General features: G+C 41.4%; 1 protein-coding gene across 1 annotated transcript in view; it reads left to right on the top strand.

The window, feature by feature from the left end:
* LOC122247320 (uncharacterized) overlaps window positions 1-5,000 on the top strand; it is a 675,408-nt gene that overhangs the window by 148,651 nt on the left and 521,757 nt on the right. The gene's annotated exons all lie outside the window — the stretch shown is intronic.

The raw sequence follows: 5,000 nt of genomic DNA, 5'->3' as shown, positions 1-5,000 counted from the left end.
GCTTGTTCAGCAGTCCACTTACAGAACTCTTGTTCGCCAGACTCTCCTGCCAATTAATTTTAATTACTTCGCTTTGACTTGTAGCGGCAGATGTCGTAGTCACGGAGCCGGGCCTGAGGTTGACGGGGGCTTACGGGCGGCCTGGGGATTCTTGTGGCTGCTTGAACGGGATGGGATGATAGGCCGCGTGTGTGGGCGTGCGCGCACGAGCGTAGTTTTGTGTTGCATCGTATGCCTCATAGCTGCAACACGATGACCATAATCAGTTTAACAACTTTGCCACACTTATCCAATTCTTATTATCCCCCAAGGTATCTTGTAGTTTGGCATTTATAAGATGAAGAGAAAGTGTGAGCTCAATAAGATCGTCGATCGTCGATTTGGGCTAGTATTTGGCCTAGCTGCATGTCCTGACAATATAAAATTATCTAGACATCTATTATTGTTCTATTCAAAGTCGCGTGTGTGTTTGTGTATGTATGTACACGTTGGTAAAACGATTGTTTGTTATAAGCATGCACTGTACATGTCATATAATGTTTTTTTTTTTTTTTTTATCCCTTCGAAATTTGACCCTGGATTTTTTACATTTATTTTATTATTTTTATTAATAAAAAGAAAAATACTTCAAACCTTCAGATTGTTGTTGGATAACTAGGAGAAAGTTTCAATGCACTGATGACGACAAAGAAAATATTCCGAAACCTCTTTTGTAATCCGCAATGAAGTGGAAATTCTTCCACCCTGTGGCGGTAATGATGAAGGCTATTAACGCAATTCCGGCGCCGGGGAAAGTTTTCGCTAATAGCCCACTTATCACGGATGATCTCCAGTCGGTGGACGGCACGACCTCAGTGCCGGTCATAACTTACTCCCTTTATACGTCTGATGTCTGATCTCTAACACTGATGTCATGAACATTCTTTCTGCCTAGTATTTGATGTGGACACTGTCAGAATATCCTTTAATCGTTTCTGTTTAATGCTTGAGAAAGACTGTAACAAAAAAGTGGATGTAGTAGTTCCCGAGTACCAGGACAGTTGCACGAAGGCTGATGTCCGCAGAAAGGAGATAAGATTTATTTGAGGGTTTCCATCGCCCCTTCCTGCCCTGTGCATTTCAAACGACTTCATGTCCATAACGGAGGTGCTTTGTTATGAAACTTTTTTCATGAGTCGAGACACTGACGCCCGGCCTATATGACGGCGTGGGATGAGGGCCAGATTTATGGAGCTTCTTTCTCACCTCTATTTGAGGCTCGTGCACTGCCTTCTTATTTATTACCTCCATGCCGGGAAGAACTGGAACATATGCTCTTCGAGTGCTGGGGCTTTTTTGTAACGACTTCACACAGCGTTCTCAGGACCATATGCACATTCCTCCCTTGTGTCAATCACAACTCACCCTCGCGCTGTAACGTTTTATTGCACGATATACGAGCTGCCATAGCTTCTGACTTGGACAATGCTTTATTTTATTGGAAGATCAAGAAGGAACACCAGATTTATCCTAACCCCATGGATCCTGCAGCATTCCGAACCATTCTGCGGAAAGAACGTAGATAAGTAAGAAGAATTAAGCACACTTTGAAAGACGTTTTGAAATTTTAAAAAGTGGCAGTCGTTACACCTACCATGTGGTTATTAAGGCATACACCGGAGTGATCCAAAGTAGTACAGAATTATCTTGGGTACTGGAGCATTACAGCTCACGCTCGTTTACGACGCTTAATGACCTGTTAATAAGGTTGCGGACCGCCAACCATAACAAAACGTATCCTTAATGTAATAGGGATTACCTAACTCAAGAGGCTTTGTAAGGATTCCGCGAGATATGAAGGTGCGATTCTCAGAGAGAGGATCTTTCAGGCTGACTTGCTTTGAGTTTTTTAGGTCTCTTGGTCTGAATAGGAATATTAACAACAAACTTGAAAAAATCTCGATTAGATAAAGGATACGATATATCGCCATCGTTCACTGAATCTGATCATAATATCGTTAATGAATAATCATAATGATTTCTCTCATCCTTAGTTTCTGTGCGGTAGATAAATTGATGACACGAGAGTTTAATCGAACTCTCTCAAGTACCTATTTCTGTGAATTAACCGCTCGTTTTATTTTGAGTGACAGTAATGATATGAATACAATTTCCAACTATGTCGGGACAGTTTGACTAATAGATTTCTTCCGTTTCAGGTACTTATTAGTAATTAAGTAATTATCCCTCCATCATACTTTATGATAATTATCTATGTATTAGTAGACACCGCGTTCATTTGTGTAACAAACAAGAGTAAAAGTTTTCATGTCGAGAATTGACCGTACTTTCATAAACGTGTGTGTCTAACTGTGGTTGAACTGGCAAAGATGACTGGCAGCATTGACGGTGATTTTGGATTTCACTGAGTTTTTCCCTGAAGCCTCCGTATTTTTGCAGCAACAAGAAAAATCTGCTTGAAAACTGTTTTTCCTTTGCAGCGATTTTTTGTACAACAAAAAAGTTAACATCATTGACAATGTTTCCAGGATGACAAATTGAGAAACGCTGATGTATCTTTCGCAAGAAGCACGCAGCTTCTTATTGTTCAAGAAGTTCAGCAGAATCGGGCGACGAGGCATGATGGAAGTGTGCTATGCTTGATAAGGGTTGATAATTTTACTAAAGATACGGTGACCGGAATGCGTTGCTAGTAATTAACAAGAGACTACTACGCCATTGTGTCAATTGATACCGTATATTATGTGACACTATAAACTATCTCCACGAGGCATATGCTATCATCAGGTCGTGCCTCAGGTTACTTAGAATAACATGTGGGCGTGACATAGACACGCGATGTTTTGAGAGATTATAAAGGGCGTAGCCTCTGGCCGCCGTGGAGTGGCCGCCGGGCTCATCTCACCTTTAAGATTATCATGCTTGGCAGCGTCTTTAAAAAACTTTCTCGTGGAGGAGCTCTAATGGATAAGCTTTTTTACTCATTTACATCTTTTTGAGTCTCGAGTAGGATTTCCTAGAAGATCGTTCTTTATATACATGGAAATTATTTTCAAACTTTTCGGAATTGTAACTAGTGTTTGTTATTGTATATGTATTTATCTATATGACATCTTGTTCGTTTCAGTTTTGGTCACGTTAGGGAGGCAGATCACGGCGCTGCGTCAGGTGGAGACGAAGTGTCCGCCCGTGTCCGAAAGCCTTGAGCGCGCGGCGAGGAGCAGCAGCCAAAGAATTTTCGCTTCTCATTACTATAATAACCATAATTGCCATATTATGCGGTTACGGATTATTCATGTATACGTCTACTTGTGTATGGGCGTAAGCGGTATCTCAGAAAAGGACAAATCGGTGCCTTAGGAGCTCATGGTTTTGTTCCTTAGATTTAGGACCCAGTGCTGTTTACGACATTTTCCTCAGTGCGATGCGCTCACTCCCATACTGATATACATACTGGCTAGCGTGCACATATCTAAATCTTTTTTTGTGTGGAGTACGAGTATATTGGTGGCTGGAAAAAGATTTTACCAAGAAACATGCTGAAAATAGCAAATTAGATTTCGGAGTATTACAAGAGAAACAATTTGTGTGCAACGGGAACCATGCGTAGTTCGCTGTTAAAACACGACATTCCCTGCCGCATGTCTTGCTGACTTTCATTTTTTTTTTTTTTTGTTCTTACCAGCACGAGAGATGGATGAATCTCCGCCAGAATGGCCGCCACAAATACGAGAGATATGGAGGAATTCGCTTTTATGAAAGGGATATTGCATCCGGTGGCATTCCGAGTCTAGATCGATAAGGATCGTAGCTTGGTATTTTAGACAAACATATAACGAATTCGAACCAATGTCCATTAATGTTTGATAGAATAGTAAGAAGACGAGGAGCTCAGGGATTGAAGAATTTATTTGAGATGCGATTATTATCCCAAGGGTTTCCTGTTACCAGGTGTCGCCAGAGCTGATTCATGCCGTTAGAACTTCGCCTCTAAGCTGCTTAATCTGCTTATCAAGGGACGACTGGATCCAGCAAAATACCCGAGCCACGACGCGTCGTCTCGTCACTCACAGTCGCGCCTTTGTTCTTATGCCTCACTTTTGAGATCCTTCCTTGAGGACCTCCCGTTTTTCTACGTATCTCAGCAAACCCTGTGCAGCAGCGGGAATGCGCTGTGTATTTCGAGTAATGATGTGCAAATAATGTCTCGTGAGACAGAGAGAGGGACTAGTAGACGCACAGCTCATCAAACATGGCCGTGTGTTAGCCCGGTTCATGATACCATGACAGGAAAGAGAATAATATATTTTCTCAGCAGTGTCCGCTGTGTGTGAGGCAAGTGCGGTGTGGCGATGTACGTTTGCCACCAGATGTTCCTGTTACCAGTCAGAGTAATATATTAGGGTTGTCAGGGGCTCCTGGGACCCGGCCTCTCGGTAATGACACCATTGTTATTTGTTGCGGGCTTTAGCTGGGTTTTGCTCTCCCGCTTCGCTCATACTTATTACCTTAATGCCGCGATGCTTATGAAGACATTTCCCCGAAATAGTTTCGTTTTTTGTTTGGTCTCCTGATTACATTTAATTTGTGCGCCGTGGCGTGAATGGATTCTTCTTTTGTAACCTATTTTCTGTTCTTGTTAAATTCGATTTGCTTAAAATAACTCCAAACATGCATAAAGTGATTTAGATGATTATTCAGTCATATGGAGCATAATAAAACATGCTTAAAATCACGTATTAACAGTGATTTAAGAGTCAGAGGTAGTGAAAGCATTCACCTTTGCTTTGAGTTACATTGGATGTGAATATCTTGTTGTGATGTGGTAAACAAGCAGAGTGGAGTCCGAAGAATTTGAAATAAGGTTAATTTCGTAACTAACACTTTACAGACTTCATTCATTGCATATGCTTTAAGTTGTATTTTTCAGGATTTAAGCTCCGTTGCTTTATACTTTTGATTGTTTTTTTTTCACTTCATAGACACGCGCACATACGCCC

The sequence above is a fragment of the Penaeus japonicus genome, unplaced genomic scaffold (assembly GCF_977035675.1).
Source record: "Penaeus japonicus unplaced genomic scaffold, GWHDUDI00000001_assembly GWHDUDI00000024, whole genome shotgun sequence".
NCBI classification, from domain to species: Eukaryota; Metazoa; Arthropoda; class Malacostraca; order Decapoda; family Penaeidae; genus Penaeus; species Penaeus japonicus.
The sequence above is the reverse complement of the archived record's forward strand: the minus strand, read 5'-3'. Positions and strand labels throughout refer to the sequence as shown.